At 45.3% G+C, this 17,550-nt stretch overlaps 1 protein-coding gene across 3 annotated transcripts in view; it reads left to right on the top strand.

Annotated features, from left to right (window-relative positions):
• The first annotated feature begins 7,692 nt into the window (after positions 1-7,692).
• Positions 7,693-17,550, top strand: part of ELP1 (elongator acetyltransferase complex subunit 1) — a 2,667,893-nt gene continuing 2,658,035 nt past the window's right edge. For 2 of the 3 annotated variants that reach the window (XM_069630608.1, XM_069630606.1), the window contains exon 1: positions 7,693-7,801. The gene's annotated coding sequence lies outside the window, so the exon portion shown is untranslated. Of the gene's footprint in view, positions 8,125-17,550 lie in introns of all 3 variants that reach the window. The other variant, XM_069630607.1, reaches the window with a different exon arrangement.

The raw sequence follows: 17,550 nt of genomic DNA on the forward strand, positions 1-17,550 counted from the left end.
AGTATAACATGAACACTGCACATTAGCCATGATCCAGAAGCCACACGGCTTAGTGCAAGAATGAATGATTTGTTGAAGCAACAAAAGAAACTGACTTAGACTATCGCACTCAAAGGGGTGGTTCAGGAAACAGCAAACGCCCTTTGAAAAAAATGACAAGTGAAAAAACCAGAGGCTTGAAAAGACACTGCCTGTAAGGAAAGAAGAATAAACAGCTGTTTGTGCAACTGTAAGCGGTATTGGACTGAAAGACTTTACCTTTGAAAAATGGAGTGATGCCAGCAGGGCAACCAAGATCATGGGACACTGGAAGCAAGTTGGCGCCTGGCATTTGTGATCGCTTTGGTGAAAAAAGAAAAGCATTGTGCGACCTGGGTACTTACTATATGGCTTTGTAAAAGCACAGATCAGTCTGAGGTACCATTGACCAGCTATGATTGCATTGCACAAATGAGTTTGTGATTAGGCAGTTACACCCCGTATGGTTGAGTGTAAATAAGCCCCCAGAAACATGCAGAAAGGTGATAAATAATTGCAGTAGCAATGACAAAGTGTGTAGTTACCTGATGAGACTTTTTGAAGATGGGGGTGGTATTATGGGAAGGGGTGGATAACGCTGATATTGAAGTTTTGATGACATCCTAACATGAAGAATAATGATATTGAACTTTTGATGAAATCCTAACATTTCTGTTTGTATTTTGCCTAGACAAAGCACGACAAGACATTTTACAATATCAGAAAATTAATATGCAGTTTGTGGGTGACACTGATCAAAGAAGGGTCAGACGCATTCTCAGAGAAAGCGAGCCACTGCGACATGCTATTTCAACTTTAACGTGCCCTGCACCGCACTCAATGCTGTAACCTGCGAATAGTGTCCAACAGAGTAATAACTTTTGCTGAACTGGCACGATGCAGACTTGGCTAATTATCAAGTATTTGATGCTACACATTTAAATGACATGTTTTGCCCTTTCTTGTTTAAAGGACTATGGACAATGAATTGTGGACTGTAACATCAGGCACCACATACAGCTGTGTGACACAGCAATTGAATGCTAACACATTGAAAAATGGTTTTTAAATGCACTGTTGAGATGAATCTGAAAAAACCAAATGGTTTTACTCTTCCAACTGAATGGCTTTAACCAGAGATGTTTTGTTTTTTTTTTTGAAGAAAAAAAAAATATTCTACATTGCACGTAGGCAGGAGAATGATTTATGAACTGTTGGGGCAGCAGAATTATGCAAGCAGGAGCGTAATTTATTTTGAGATAAGATGAGTGCGCACATCAAAGTCACCTGTGCGTAGGTTAAGATTCTTAATTGAAGTAATGCTGCCAAGTGTATGAGCTATAATTTGAAATGGTAATCTTTGAAACACTGGATACTTTTACAGCCAGCTTAAGGCAGGTAAATGAAACCATGACTGACTTGATGTTTGATTATATGACACAGAGTGTGACACGGTTTTTGTTAAACCAACCAGTTTCATGTTTTTGTGGGGACAGCTGTCTCCAGCACACTAATGCAAAGAGTCACCTTTTGATTGTAGACATTTGGAATAATTCTTTGGAAAAGCGCTACAAATGAGTATCCACATGGAATTGCTAGTGTACTGGCCAGGCACATTGTCAGGCATCTCTTGTCACTGAATGGATACAACAATTTGTTAATCTGTCTAATGTGATGTTTTTCTGACTAAGAACTGCAGCGAGTGTTCTCGCCAAGATTTTATGGACTATAACTTGACTAAATGAATTTGTTTAATGTAATGAAACAGCCACTGCCGGATAGTAGTATGGTGTTTGTGGCTAAAGTTAATATTGTATATGGTAGATATCCCACTTGAAGAAGAGTATTCTCCAAGTCACAATAGGTAGACTGGTAATGCACACCTCCATTATTACAGTGCTACACTTAGACATAGATTCATGAGGCAATGTTTCCTTAGTACTACCAAGCTGCTACAAATGGAGTCCATTTCTATGGCCCATCACTAGAGTGCGCGTAGCTAGGGAGCTAGATTCATTAATTGCAGGTGCTTTATATGCTTGTGACATAGAAACTGTGCACAATAAGCTAGCCACTATGGGTTCTGATGCCAGCTCTGCTATAGAACTTCTGGCCTAGTGGGGCCCATTGATATGCCCAGCACTGCTACAAGTATTGACAGCCAATTGAAGATGACAGAATTTTAGACATGAAGACATTTTTGTCTGCCATAGGGCAGGTCAACAAGACTGCTAAATACACACAATGCATTGTATGGCAAACATTGTTAAATCAGCAGGTGTTGGCTTTTTACTGGGTGGGGGCGACCATCCTCCACACACTGGCACGCAGAGCTACAGTTACCAGCATACATATGGATTGAATTGCTTGCTTTTGATTGCATGAATAACACATGCCATGCTTTGATGTAAATTAGTAGAATTGTTTTTATTTAGACAACCTGGTGCCCATGGGTTCACCTTGTTCACGAAATTAGATGGTTTCTGGTTGGGTTCCACCTACCTGGGGGAAGTGTCTAGTCACACAGCCCATAGTCACGCTTGAATGCCCTGGGATCAGGGGGAGGGTAGGCCCTTAGGGTGAAAGGCTGCCAGGTTTTAGAATTGGTAACCATACATAAATGCAATAGTGCATTGTAGATTAGACTACACTGGATTGCCTTGACATTTTAACTGCATGCTGCTTTTTAACTGACAATCAGTTATACAAAATTGATTTAGGTATTTTTGTGTAGGCCATGTTTTGGCTAGAGTAAATGTCCATGTTCACTTGGTGTAGGTATTTTTTGTGTAGGCCAGGTTTTGGCAAGGGTATATGTCACTGTTCACTTTGTGTACATTTTTGTTTAGGTAGTGTTTTACCTTGCATGCCACGCTAACTAACCGCTATAAGATAGTTTGCTTAAACCTCTTGCAAAGCCCCAAGGTCTTTATCACTGCACTAAATACTATATTGATAGGTATTAGTCAGCATTTGTCGCACAAACGTTGAATAGGGGTGGAATGTAGTGATACACGAAATTGCAACCTTGCCAATCAGGGCTTTAGATGACAGCATTAGCCGCTGAAAGCCAATAGTGTATTCAAAGTATGTGCTAAAAATGCTGACAGTAGTCTGTTGTAGCACTTCCATTATGCAGTAGTGAGCTACAAGGAATATGCAGGCCTAGTATGAAATAGGTCACATTAAGCATTGTTGATAGACAGGCAGGGAGGGCCCCCAGCTATGTAGCTAATAGGTTTTTGGAGTGTTTGGAACATCATGGCACCTATATAGCGCTTAGATAGCCAGTCTTAAGCGCTATAAACACTAAGCTATGAGTGCATGCCTTTTAGAGCTTGCAGATGGGGTTAATACATCCCTGCTTCCCTTAGAATATTCAGCCTCACTAACGGTAGCCCTGGCTCCAAGCTAATCTTCCTTTTCTCTGGGAAGGTACTGATAAGACATTCCTCAGCCAGCGCAGATGGGAACCAAGGGAGGGGGTAGGAGCGAGCAGGGAGCATCTCAGAGAGAGCTGGGTTTTTTCCATGAACCAGCCTCACAGGGAAAGTTCTGGAACTATGCGTCATGGTGACTGACAGCAAGAGATTATAAAATATCCATGCACACATGGGATCAGGGGGAGATCGCCTGTGGACTTGATTCGTGTACAGTCAGGTGCCCGGAATTGGCTCTCACGGTGTCCTCCAGCCTTGTTTTTCTATGAAAAACCCAGGTCTCCCAGGGCTGAGATTAAGGGACGTAAGACTGTGTTTCTCTATGTTTCTCTATGTTTCTCTATGTTTATCTAAGTTCCATGTTTCACTATATTTTGCATTGCTCTTTGTTTTATGCTTTGTAATATTCTCTAACTTGAATCCCAAATGTATATGAAATTCACTGCTTAGAATAAATATGCTAAAACTTTGAGGGTGTCATTTGTCACTAGCATGAGATCACTGCTCAGCACAATAGAACCTGTATTTTGGGCTGAATTGGGTATTTTTGCTCTCAAAGGGCTGGCCCCGAGGAAGATTTTGCCCATATCAAGACAGCACCTTCCTCTCGTTGGTCGAATTGGGCCACATTAGGTGGGCGGGATTGACGCAGGAATCCTGACCGTACCGGGCCCCTGGGCACCATTACTGGCAGAGACGCCTTGCACACCCGTGCATAGTGGTCAGCAAGGCTGCACCGCCCACAGGTTCTTCCCACCACTGGACACTCAGCGGGGTGGGGCAGGTCATAGCCACACTTCTGGCATGCTTCTCCAGCTCTTCTGCCCCTGTCGCGGAAATTGCTGACGGGCCTCCTGGCCCCTTTGCCACCACGCCCCACCGCACATACCTCCCCCATTTTCGCTGGGCTAGTTCCTGCCTCCATCTTGGACGAACGTCCTTCCGAGACTTCATGGCAGCGCCCCAGTTCCAGGATGCGAGCAAGGGTGGTCCCTGGTTCCCTCAGTACCCGTCGCCATAGTTTCCCCGACGAACAAGCTTGAATTAGGAGAGTCCTGATCGTGTCATCCAGGTCACCCCAAACACAAGCCAGAGACAGGCGTTTCAGACGACCATAAAAAGTGTCCAGAGTCTCGTCTTCCTTCTGGCAAGCCGATAACATTACAAACCTCTCATAGTCTTCATTGACTAATGGGATAAAATGGTTGTGGAGAGCTGTCTTGGCGGCACCATACAAGGCATCAGCAGTTTGAAGTGATTCAAATATTTCCTGCACCGCAGTACCTGCAGCATACAGCAGTGTCGCCAGCTTACTGTCGTCATTAGTCTCCATGGTAGCCCTGAAATACATGTCCAGGCGGTCAACCAACTGTTTCCATCAAGGCCCCATACTGGATGGAGGGCATGAGACATCAAACTCTGTGATTGGCTGGAGCGCCGCAGGGGCCAGCATTTGTGCCATGACTTGGGGAACAGGCTGAATAACTGGTTGAACCACAGGTGGGGGCTGACCTTGAGGTAACTGCTGGTCTGCAGGCTGTCCACCGGCTTGATCACCAGGTGCACTCATGGGTTAAAGCGCACAGGCACCCCCACAGGACAGGATGGGGACAGCAACTCACCCAGCCAGCACAGGCCTCGGAGGCCGTGGAGTACACCAGCCCAGTCCTGATGATGATGATGAAGAAGATGAAAATCTTCAGCTGCAGGATAGTGTGGAGGATCCACCATCCAGCACAGATGGTCCAAAAATTGAGCCATGGTGGTCCAGGGATCAAGCAGGCCTCAGCATCCTTCCCCCAGCACTTCGCCTTCACTCGACATAACTCACCCAAAAATCAAACAAAATTCAAAATCTGAGCATGTGTGGGCAGATATAGCTGCCCGCTATCATTGTGTCCACAATTGGGTTTGGATATCAATCACGGGCCCCACCGGAGCGCTGTGAACATCCACTGCCAAAGTTCCAAAATGGCTGCCTACCGTGTGGTATCTGCCCGGCCCGCGTCATGGAACAAACAAGCCTTTTCATCCGCTCCGTTCAAAAATTATTCCAAGCTTCACCGCTGGGCCCAGGCAACATACCGGACTCGTCGCCACTGTTGGGGGTCTCTCAGAGACCCTGCTAGCGATTCCTGTGAGCCCCTAACCCCCAAGACTCCGCTGGAGACGTCTGCTGTGTTTAGGCTCCCCGGTCGCACTAACGTGGCGAGGAACGCCCCCTTTATTTATAGTGCACGCGGCGGAGTGCAACGTCACTCCGCCACGTGCTCTTCCCTTAAAGGGGCAGCACCACACTGTCTGTTCAGCATGGATGCGAAAAAGTCTGTACCGCAGGGAACCCAAAGGCTCAAGATCTCCCGAAATAACACCTGGTCCATCCAGCCTTCTGCGCTTAGTGCCGCCTAGGCAATTGATATACCGGAAGGCTGAGATGTTGCCCATCTTGAGCAACATAATCCAGCCTCGGGTCTTTGCATAGAATCCCAAGGGAGGTAAACCCTGGCACGTCACATTCCATTGCTATGTTTCCATCACGTTGTGCTTCGTGCTGCACAAAACTGCTCAACATATTGTGTAGACTCCCTCTCGCGAGTTCCCGCCCGCGAGATCTCGCGAGAGTTCGCGACGAGAGACATGCGGGAAGAGCGCGAAATCACAGACTTGAAGGAGGCTGGAGAAGGCACACCTGCCCTGGCGCTCCTCCTGCTGAGGGGACTCGGACTTTTCATAGCCTGAAGCATCCAGGCCTTTCCCAACAGAGCATAATACCAAGGCTGAGGGCAGCCTCCTGGGAGCTCTAACTGGCAAGGGATCTCACCACCCTTGGCCCATGCTGTGCAATGAAGCCAACTGTACCAGCTGCATGGACGGAACTGTGAGTACTTGGACCATCCCTATCCCGGACTAAATACCCACACTGTTACACTACTGCAGGTTTCTCAATAAACACCTAGATAAATCCCAACAGTGTCCTGTCTTCTGTCCAGGCCACCACACATATCTAAACTGCTCTAGGAAAGCCACTCAGAGGGGAAGTTTGCAGAGGCAGGCAACTCTCTGGCAACACCGGGGCTCCATAGCCCCCCAAAACAGCATACTCAAAGCTCTCAACCTTTCATGGCCCTTGGCCAGGGGAAAACACACGATTTTGCATTTGGCGGGTCAAAGCCCATTGATTCCTATGGGCGTGTATGGATCTTGGCGTGTGAGAGAACTGCCTAAGTCATACATGCCAACATTCAGATGCACCGGAGAGGGAGATTTCCACAGGGAAATTGGGAGATGCATATTTCCCCATAGGAATGCATTGGGGCTACAGTTATTTTAGGTGGGAGACCGTGAAAATTAGCAATGTTTTTCACCTAAAAATCGGGAGTCTCCCGCCTAAGGGGCTGATTCATGGAATTTGTGCCCCGGAAAAGGGGGATTTGTGCGCCATTCTGATCGCTTTTTCGCTGTTTTCTCTGTTTTCCGGCTCAGAAATTCCATGAATCAGCCCCTAAATCAGGAGGGTTAGCATGTATGGTAAGTGTCGGGTGAGACCCCGCCAAACGCATGTGAGTTGAGAGGTATGCATACTTGAAAGCCGAATAGTAGCACATCTTGCTACTTATTAGACCGAAAAAGATGTGTTCAAGTGATTAAGTTAAAAGTACTTGACCCTGGGAAAATCATTTAATCTCACTGCCTTATCTGTGGAAGCCCTAATGCAAACCACCCTGTTCCTGCACCAATTGAAGGATGACCTGATAATTAAACAGAACAGGAATATGTAATATTGACAGGTTATGTATTTGCTTTGCGACAAAGCAATATTTATTTTTTATTTAAGATCTAAGTTTCAATAATTATTTAAGATTGCTTTATACTTTTAAATATCTCAGCTGATTTGTTACTATCATACTTTTTCACAGCCTGTTATACCGCTTTATATATTCTTTGGTTTATAAAGTGATTTGTACACGTCTGAAGTTAGCTCTAAAAAAAAAAATACTGTTGATCGAAACCATAAATCCCTGAAAACTTCAAGGCCAGCTTTCTGTCTGCACGACAAATCTAGCCCAATATTGCAGCATCATACATAACTGCTTGCGTGCATGTTTCATTTAGTGCCAAAAATATCAGTATATTTCATTATGTGGTTTGTTATTCTGTTATTTGGCAGGCCATTTAAGACATACTGCCTGGTCATGTCTTGCTAACTAATCTGGCACTCGCTGATCCATCCAACATGGCGGCGATTCTGGTCCGGTTGTACTTTCATCAGGGACATGGCCAGTGTTTTTAAACATGGCGGCGCTGTAGTATTCTTTTTCTGCTTGCTACTCGGAACCAGTAAGGTGAGCGGGTTGGGAAACGAAGGATGAGCAGTTCCAAAAGGCCGCTTTCCTGGGAAGTGGGCTATTGTCCGCTTCCGGGGCAAGTTTAGTACCCAACACTATTAATTGGCGGTGGTGGACTTGTTATATATAGCCCTATGCACTTTGATCACAGTGCATTTGCATTTGTTAATTCACTCTTAAGCGGAGCGTCTGTGCATGTGATATAAAATGCTGTCACCTCTGGCCTGAATTTATACATGCTGGCTGAAACAAGGCACGAATACCTGCCCATCATTCACTCCTTTTTTTTTTTGTGGAGCGTATTTAATTTTAGACTGACGGTACGCCGCGTATCTAAAGAAATGTATGCAGCTTTCGTGCTTGTGAGCGTGTATGATATCGAGCTTCTCTTCCAGTGTGTGCATTCGGGTAATGTGTGCTAAACTACCTCGACAAATGGGGTTGTGAGCTCATGCCAAAGTGCTAATCCTCGGTTGTTAATACTATGATGGTGCATATGCATTTCCACCGCCACAGCAGCCGATTGGCTAATGTGTGGAAGAAAATGCTGTAGAAAATGCACGTAGTTTCTTATTTGGCAAGCAAAAACTGGTTGACTTTTTTGTGGTCCCGCGCATTTTATTCACATAATGCATGACACCAATGTGCTTAGCTTTATCAAAGATAAACATGTAGGTGACTTTTTCTTGATCATTAAACCCATAAGAGAGTATATACAAAGCTAACAAGTTGTCCCATAGCAGTGTCATTCGCACATCGAGTATTGCGTTCTTTGCATTCTCTTAACTATCAGCGCTGCGCTTCTAATGAAAACGCAAAACCAAAAGTGGTATAAATCAGTTTATTGATGGTATTAATGGAACAGTTGATTTGGAATCTATATTTTACTTTGTGAATTCTTAAACACTTTGTGTCTTGATGTTTTGTAAAGGTTTGAGTAAACCAAACACAAATAAAAAAATAAAGCAGAGAAACAAATAGTACAGGTGTAGTACCACTCACAAGTGGAACGGGGTAGTTACATCGCTTTGGTTGTCAAACATCTGCATACACAATTTTTTTTTATTATTTATTTATTTGACTTATATTCAGGAAAAACCTGTAGTTTTGTCCTGCAATTTGTTCCTCTTGATTTCATTGAAAATGAGTTCCTCGACAATGGTTTTTCACAGATCCGACTTATTAGAGTGCTTGTGGGAGACCTCCAAAGTCATCTGACTGGTGGTTCTCCTAGCCATGCTCTGCTTCAGTAGGTTCAGTGGGCCGGGCCTCGTTTATCTGTTTGAACGCCATTTCGAGTAAATTTGTCATGGCTATTGTCCACCTAGTGGCTTCACCGGCGATGAGTCTGTTCCACAAAGTTTCTTCTTGAATCATCCAATGATTCGTGATCAACGGTGATAGGTAGATGATTCTATTCTGTTTCGTGCAGGGGCAGTTTAGGATTAGGTGTCTGATCGTTTCCACAGTGTCTGCGTTTTTACATAATTGACATACTTGGTTTTCTGCCATATTTCGAATGGCGAGTATTTGTTTAGTTTGTAGTAAATTTAGTCTTGCTTTCATAAACAAATGTCTTTTTTTCTTGTCCGGGAATTTACTCACGTATTTCATTGGAACCTTTGGTTTGTTGAACGTAGGTGGAAGATGTTGTAATAGTTTATTTTCTGTTGCTGCCTCTATTGTTTTGATCCAATCCCTTTCTTCGAGTTTCCGTTTGATTTTGTCTGGATTTTCTTTTAGGTCTGTTTCCGTGAACAGTATTTCAGACAACCTTTCCTTTATAGATTCTGCCCACTTCTTGAATAAGATACAATTTCCAGTGTCAAGTTCTTCTTTAATCAATGCATAGATTGGCAGGGAGTCAGCAAGGATGATTTTTCTGAATAGTCTCATTGCATTAACGTCGACTATCGAGGCCAAGGATATTAATCCAAGCTCCCTTCTGATAGCCGTTATTGCGGTTGATTTGGGAAGCCCCAGAACGGTTCTCCAAACCATGCCTTCTATTTTGTTCCAGATGTTCTCCGGGATGCACAATGATGCTTCCGTTCCACATGTCAGCGCGTGCACCAATTTCATTTTATAGAAATGTATTGCCAGGGTTAGCGTAAATTTACCAAATTTCTTGTCCAACGTTCTCATTTGCGCTGTCAGTCTCTTCGCTTTATCCCAGAGTGTAACTTACATTGCTTTGTCTGTTGGTGTGTTATCTAGTTCAAATCCCAGGTATCTGATGTTGTTTACTTTTTCGATTTTAGTATCGTCTAAGAACCAGGACTCCGTTGTTGTAGTACTTTTCTGTTGTTTCTCCAGTGTCATAATTTTTGTTTTGTTTTTATTTATCTCCAAATGATTTTCCTCCAGGTATTTTGTCAAATTTGTCAATTTCCGCTGCAGGCCCACTTTTGTCTGGTCAATCAGAATTACATCGTCTGCATATAGGAGACGAGGAATTGTGGTTTTCCCTAGTTTAGGTGGAAACGTTCTGATCTTGTTTTCTGAGTACTGCAGATAGTCGATAAAGAGTGCAGGAGCAAGTGGGCAACCCTGTTTTACACCCCTTTCCACTTGTATTTCTTCTGATAAGGTTCCCTGTTGGTTAAGCTTTACTCTTACTGTTGTGTTTGTGTGGAGCGCTATTAGTGGGTTGAGCAGTGATCTGGGGCATTTCCAGGCTTCCAATTTTTTCCATAGCGTGTTTCTGTCTACTTTATCGAATGCTTTTGACAGGTCTACAAAAGCTAAGTAGATTTTTGGCGCCCCTTCTTTGACTTTTGCTTTAAAGATGTTTATTATCAAGATGTTGATTGCTATTGTTCCATTTTTTTGGAAGCCCGTTTGTAAGATGTCTTTGCACTCTGCCGATTTTTCCCATATCCTCAGATGGTCCAAGATGAGAGAGGAGAAGATCTTTCCTAGGATATCTAGCAGCGCGATCGGTCTGTAATTCATGGGATCCTCCCGGCAGCCCCTTTTATAAATCGGGACGATGATTGCTTTAGACCAAGACTCCGGAATTTCGTGGGTTTGTTCACAAATGCTAAATATCATTCCAATTAGTTCTGACCATTCCTTCGGGAATTGCTTTAGCATTATGTTTGTGAGACCATCGGGACCTGGTGCTCTGGAAGTTTTGAGGTTTCTTATTTTTGCTTCAATGTCTTCTGCGTTCGATGTCGACACCCATGTTGTGTTTTTTGTTATTTCCAGGAGCTCTACCGATGTCTTGGGTTTCTCGAACTCTCTCGATAGATATTCCATCCATTTTTCTTCTGAGACTGCATTTGTCGGCGCTAGATTGGATGCCCAGTTGCTCTCTTTGATTAGTGACCAGAAGTCACTGGATTTATTGGTTGATAATTTTCGCATCATTTCTTCTGCGTCCAACTGGTGCTGTGTTGCTTTAGATTGTTTTCGCCAGGTTGTGTATCTTTTTTTTTCACGTTTCCAATTTGCCCAGTCTTGTTCTGCTTTTGATTTCCTTGCCTTCCTTTTTAGTTGTCGGCCTAATTTCCTTTGTTCAACCAGCTCTTTGTTGTATACATGGCTAGGTTGAGAGGCCGCTGGGTTTCTAGTTCCTATTGGTTTTTGATAGGGTGCAAGGAGAGGAAGGTAGTTTGGTTTCTCGCTTAATTTATAACAGTGGTTTGCTGTTACTTTTTCTTCCCAAGCTGATTTTATTTGTTGGATATTCGCTTCCGTTAATCGTAATCGAGTTTGTTGAACATTAGTTTCAACCCTGGTTTTGTATACGAGTTTCGTTGGTCTCCGACTGCCCCACGTACACGTGAGTAAGTTATGGTCGCTGTTGGTCGTTTTTACCACTTTAAAGCTGACTATGTTTGCTGCCAGGGCTGACGAGGTGAAAATGTAATCTAAGGTTGCTTTTGATGCTCCCCTTTCCCAAGTAGGTAAATTCTGTTGATTTGGAAACAAGTTCGCTATGTTTTGTAGGTTTCTGGAGCTGATTACTTCCAACCAGGCTTTTCCACGTTCAAGTGTTGAGGTCTTCCACGTTCTCTGAGTTGCTTTATTGCAGTTGGCGTTGAAGTCGCCGCATATCATAATCTCAATTTCGTCAAACTCTTCATAAAGTTGATCAATGGTAGCACTCATAGAGGAACAGAAGACTTTCGCTGGCGTACGCTGCGGGTTCCAATAGCAATTTATGATTGCCAAGGCGTTCCTTTTGGCCCTCATGCTTTTCCCCGTGGCTGGGGACCATGTGGACAAGGTCACCAGCATTTCGTATGATTCTCTCCATTTCTTTGGTGGGTCTAGACCTAGGCCGTTTTTGATGGCTGTTAACAGGCCCGATGATGGTCTTCCTAAAGGACCCCTAACTGCAGCAGAGATTTCCAAACAAAATCCATCCAGCATTGGTTTCTCCAGTAACCACGTCTCTTGCAGACATAGAATGTCAAAGGCCCCCAGATTCACGTCTCCGGGCGTTGTTAAGTGGTTGTGTCCTCTGGTGTTCCAGGATCCTACAATGTACTGGTCTTTGTCGGGCCGTTTCTTAGATGGCGTCGCTGCATTCTCTCCCTCGAGGCTCGGCCCTTTTTGTTGCTATTTGAGAGCTTTCTTTGACCAGGTAGATGTAAACCAGTCCCACGGGCCTCTCATTGGACGAGTGTCCTTTGTTTTGTCAGCAGAATTCCTCTCTGGTGTTTCTGCACTGTCGTACCTGTTTGCTTTTGATGGTTCAGCCCTTTTCCCACTGTTTCTGTTTGGTCTCGTTTCGTACGGTCGCTTGGTATATTCCGAGGCCCTTCGTGGGTGCGAGCTTGGTCTCTCGTACTTCCAGGTTCCTTCCTGGTCAAACGGTGTTGGTCTTCGGCGGTGTTTCTGGTCGTCTCGAGAAATCTCGTCCTCTTTCCTTCTATTCCACCGATTCTGACAATACCGTTTTTCTGTTCTGGAATGGTAATGTATTCTATGATTGTTGACTGTTGTTGTTTTTTGGACTTGCTCCTCTTGCTGCGGCTTTGTTAGTTCGGTCAGCCGAAATCCCATCGATGAGAGGTCTTCGAACACCGATTTGTCCATGTGTGTGATACTCTCAGCTTTTACGTGTAAGTAAGATTTCGCAATCTTGCCCTTGTGGTATGGTTCGACCAGTACCAGATCTTTTGTTCTCACGCCCTTGAGAGTCTTAGATTTTTTTCAAGATCTGCAAGATGGTTGGCCGGTTTAGGATTAAATTGTTTTTTTTGAGGTCTTGTTGCTCCAGCTTGAATAGGCGGATTGCGCCCTTTTCTGCTGGTTCGATTTTCTCCGTTGCTCTTGTGGGCATTTGTTTTCTCGGACTGCTTCTGCTTCTTGAAGTTTGGCTCTGCGGCGTGTATTTGTTGTCCTTCTGAGTTTTACTAGTTCGCACGTTGGCTACTCCTTTGTTGGAAGAGTTCTTTTTATCTTTTACTCCTTCCCCTTTAACCTCTTCGTCGCTCATAGCTCTTATTTCTTCTGTGTTGCTTTTTTCTTCCCTCCTTATTTTGGTTGCCGGCAAGGCGGTAGCCACCTGTAATCTACTGGCTGTTTGAGTTTGTTCCTCGTATAATGAGACATTCATCAACGATGAATCCAACAAGAAATCTTCTGCCGTCCTCGGTGACCTCTGAGTGAGAGACTTTGACGGGGACAGACCGTCCCGGGTTAAGCACTCATCTTTCTTCACCTCTGCTTTTTGTTTTAAGGTTGGCACCCGCGGTCCCAGTTGCACGTTGCTATCCCAGGAAAGTGAGCGTGATGCACTCGATATTGCTAATTTGTTTTTGATTGATGGTTGATTTGCCATATTCTTTTCTGTATTGGTCACCTGCATATTTAGTCCTATGCACAGGTTCTGTGGTTTGACTGTCGCATGCTTGCCTGCTACTAAATCTTGGGTTACTGCGGGGCCGATGTTTTGTTTCTCCAATTGTTCTATTTTTCTTTCCAGGATCTCGATTTTATTTTCCCAGAGTGTTTCCTGAATACGTTTTTGTGCTTCTACAGCTGTTATGTAACTTTCCACATGTGCCAATTTTGCTATCATGTTGATAAGGATTGCTGTGTTGTTCTGCAACTCTTCTTTTAGTGCTTCATATAGTTTGCAGAAGGGCGCTAAAACAATGGACATTGCCGACATAATTGTTACCATATCAGGATTCTTGTTTGGAGAGTCTTTATGAATTGCCATGGCAATGTCGCTTAGCCGACGGTTTTTTGATGGTAATTGGGCTTTTTCCGTCCTTTTTGACGTGCCTGGGGTTTGTAGGCCTGGATAGTCCATTATGGAACTATTGTCTTGGTCTGTTCGCTGTCGACCCATCCTGGTATCACTCGGAGTGCGTGTCGGCTCTTCGTTCCTTTTTGTTAATTCCGCTGTGTTTTGCAGATCCTTAGTCACGTGCGGTTTCGTCCATATTAACCGCTGATCTTTATCATTCATTGCTTCGAGTGGTCTTTGTGTTGCCTTCGAAAATGGGCTTGAGGTACGGTTTTCTTTTGTCATCACTGCCTCACCCCCCCTTGTTGGCTTCCGAAGATGGTTGTAGTTTATTTTGTTCCGAGGTGGCCTTGTCAGGGTCCCATGTAGGTTTCGTGTGCATTGACTCTGTCTCTGATCTGAGGTTGGTTCACCTCCCAGATCGTAGTCTGCGTTTCGTTAGCTCTCTCGTTGCTGTTTTTTGCATTTTGTAAGGATTTCAGTTGGGGTTCTGGGCTCACGGTCTTTGAGGGGTTTTCATCTTTTCTCTTAGATTCGACCCTGACGTCGAGTCTTGCATCACTTCCAGCATCTCTGCATCTGATACCTCTGAGTCCACTGTCAGTTTTCGTTTGTGTTGCTGGATGAAGAACGCTTTTAAAGGGCAGGATACTGCAGGTAAGGATAGCTTCGTGATAGAAAGTCTTTTTTTTTTGGATGGTCTTTCTTTCCTCTCTAAATTTGTAATTTCCATCTTTCATATTTTTTTTGTTTATTTGCGGTACTGGTATCTTCCTAGGGGTTTGGTTTTTCTTGGATTTCACTTTTTTCTTTCTTTGTTGAGTTTGACCTGTCTTTGTTTGCTCGTCTTCCGTTTCCTTGTTAGAGTCCTCCTGTTCACTTAGACTAGGTGATTCTTCTGATGTATAGCTCTCTACGAAGACTTCGTCACTCTCCCTATCTGAGGGTGATTCACCGGAATTAATCTCAATGGGTCTCTTATTGATGTTCGTTGGAGAACGGCCCGGTTGTGTCGATTTTGATCCATTCGGCTTGATGTTCTGGTCAGTGTCCTGCACTGTATTTGAGGAATGTATCATTACTTTAATGGTAGAAGACGTCTGCATAGAATCCGTTTTGGGTTCTAAGTCCAAAGGTGCTGATGATAGATTTGCTTTTCTTTGCTCCATAGTAGTCTGATTTTGAAAGTTGCTTCCCTGTATTGGTTCCGCATGTTGGCTGCTGTGGTTATGTAGTCCTTGCAACGCCGGGGGATTGGGACCCAGCGAGATCTTCCTTTTGCTTGTTGAGGTTGGGCCTCTCTCATGTTGGGTGCTGAGACTTTTTACGGCTCCCTTTTGTATCGGGACCCTGAGTTCCACTGGTCTCTTTAACACCTCCAGTTCCTCGAACCCGGGCTCTGCTTGTTTTACGCCACTTTCCCGCGGGACTGTCCCGCACGTGGTTACACCACCTCCGTCCTCCTCCACCCACTGGCCCCCTTCTCCTGCCCCGCAAACTGGGCCCTGTGAAGGGTCCGCCGCTGGCCGTCCTCCGACAGCTTCAGCGTCTTCCCCCGCTTGTCACCAAGACGGTACACGTGCCCTTTGTTGCGGCGCAGTCGGGCGGGGCGGGCGCGGCTGCTGCTTTCCTCACTCCGCACGTGTCCGTCACCTCGGACTCGCGGAATCGTGGCTCATCCTCCCTCGGTGGCCGGGTTTCCCAGGCTCCACTCTTGCCCACCGTGGCACCAGGTGGATCAGAGGACTTCTGGGTTAGGACCGGGGAAGATGACTTCGTCACCCACGTGATAGGTAAGCCTGTTTGTAAGAGTTTCTGCTGTGTTTTAAGTAGCGGCTTACCTCTGGAGTTTCTTGGCTTTGCTGGACGTACGTCTTCTGATGTTTTACAGGCAGCTGCCAACAGTGCCTTTTCTTTGGTGGTCTGAATTAATGACAACAGTTCCTCCGCCTCTGGCGTTTCCGGTTGACCCCCTGGCACCCCTGATACCGGGGCTGCTTCGGAGGTTTCTGTAATCACTAAGAGCGGCCGTACTTCTATCTCCATTGCTCGCTTGCTACTCGTCTGCAGCGGACTGCAGCAGACTGGCTCCACCTCGGCTCACACCTCCGCTCACCGCTCCGCGGTGTACTGGCTCTGATAAGGACTTCCTTACACAACAATGTGGTCGGTCTGCACGACTGCAGCAGACTGGCTCCACCTCGGCTCACACCTCCGCTCACCGCTCCGCGGTGTACTGGCTCTGATAAGGACTTCCTTACACAACGATGTGGTCGGTCTGCACGACTGCAGCAGACTGGCTCCACCTCGGCTCACACCTCCGCTCACCGCTCCGCGGTGTACTGGCTCTGATAAGGACTTCCTTACACAACGATGTGGTCGGTCTGCACGACTGCAGCAGACTGGCTCACACCTCCGCTCACCGCTCCGCGGTGTACTGGCTCTGATAAGGACTTCCTTACACAACGATGTGGTCGGTCTGCACGACTGCAGCAGACTGGCTCCATCTCGGCTCACACCTCCGCTCACCGCTCCGCGGTGTACTGGCTCTGATAAGGACTTCCTTACACAACGATGTGGTCGGTCTGCACGACTGCAGCAGACTGGCTCCACCTAGGCTCACACCTGTGCTCTGTACCATGAGCAGCCTATTAGACAGCTTAAGTTGCCTTTGTCGTGTGAGCAACCGATTCAGTCTTAGTTTATTTTGTTTACGTGATGTGCCTGTAGTTCCGCACGCAGTGACTTAAGCATAACGTAAGTACAGGTGCACAAATGAAAACAAAGAATCAAGGCAACATTCACAGCTCACTCCTGGCATGGTTTGGAGGAATATTTCTTTGCTTCATAGCCACCGTATAGAGTCAAGTGTGGAGGCAGGTTTTGGTGCCAGTGGGGGCATCGGTCGATACCATGTCACTATTTTGCGAGTGGCATGAGGCGCATCGGGATCATATGGGAGCCCTGGGTAAGAGATGCAATCTCTCCCCTAGCTCCACCGCTGTATAGAGAAGTGGTTGGTAACTTGCGCCTCTCCATGTGTTTTGGACTATAACCCCATGATTCCTAACCATTGACAATGCTGGCTAGGGGATGGTGGGAGATGTAGTCCAAAACATCTGGAAAGACAAATGTTGCAGATCACTGATAAAAAAAAACATGCTATTATAAGATGCTATTAATAGGAATATAGCTAGGAACTATTCGGTCTCTTGTTTTGTGGAACTTGATATTTTGTTTTTCTTGTTTGGGTCTACAAATTGATTGCTGTTTAGCCAATAGCACTGTGCATTTACTGTTGGCTGGATGGGACATGTAGACCTTGGAGAGCCAGGGAATTTATGGGTAGGGCCGAGTCTGGGTGACTTGACTCTTGGGACCAAGCATAGGAAATGATCACATCTATCTATATTATTTTTGTATAGCGCCACTAACCCAAAGCCCTTATGGCGTTAACAGAGACCGAACATTCAAAGGGACAACAAGAAACAAGATACATGGTAAAAAAAGGAGCTAAAAACAAAACCAAGTT

Source organism: Ambystoma mexicanum, chromosome 6q (genome assembly GCF_040938575.1).
Source record: "Ambystoma mexicanum isolate Mex_15411 chromosome 6q, UKY_AmexF1_1, whole genome shotgun sequence".
NCBI lineage: Eukaryota > Metazoa > Chordata > Amphibia > Caudata > Ambystomatidae > Ambystoma > Ambystoma mexicanum.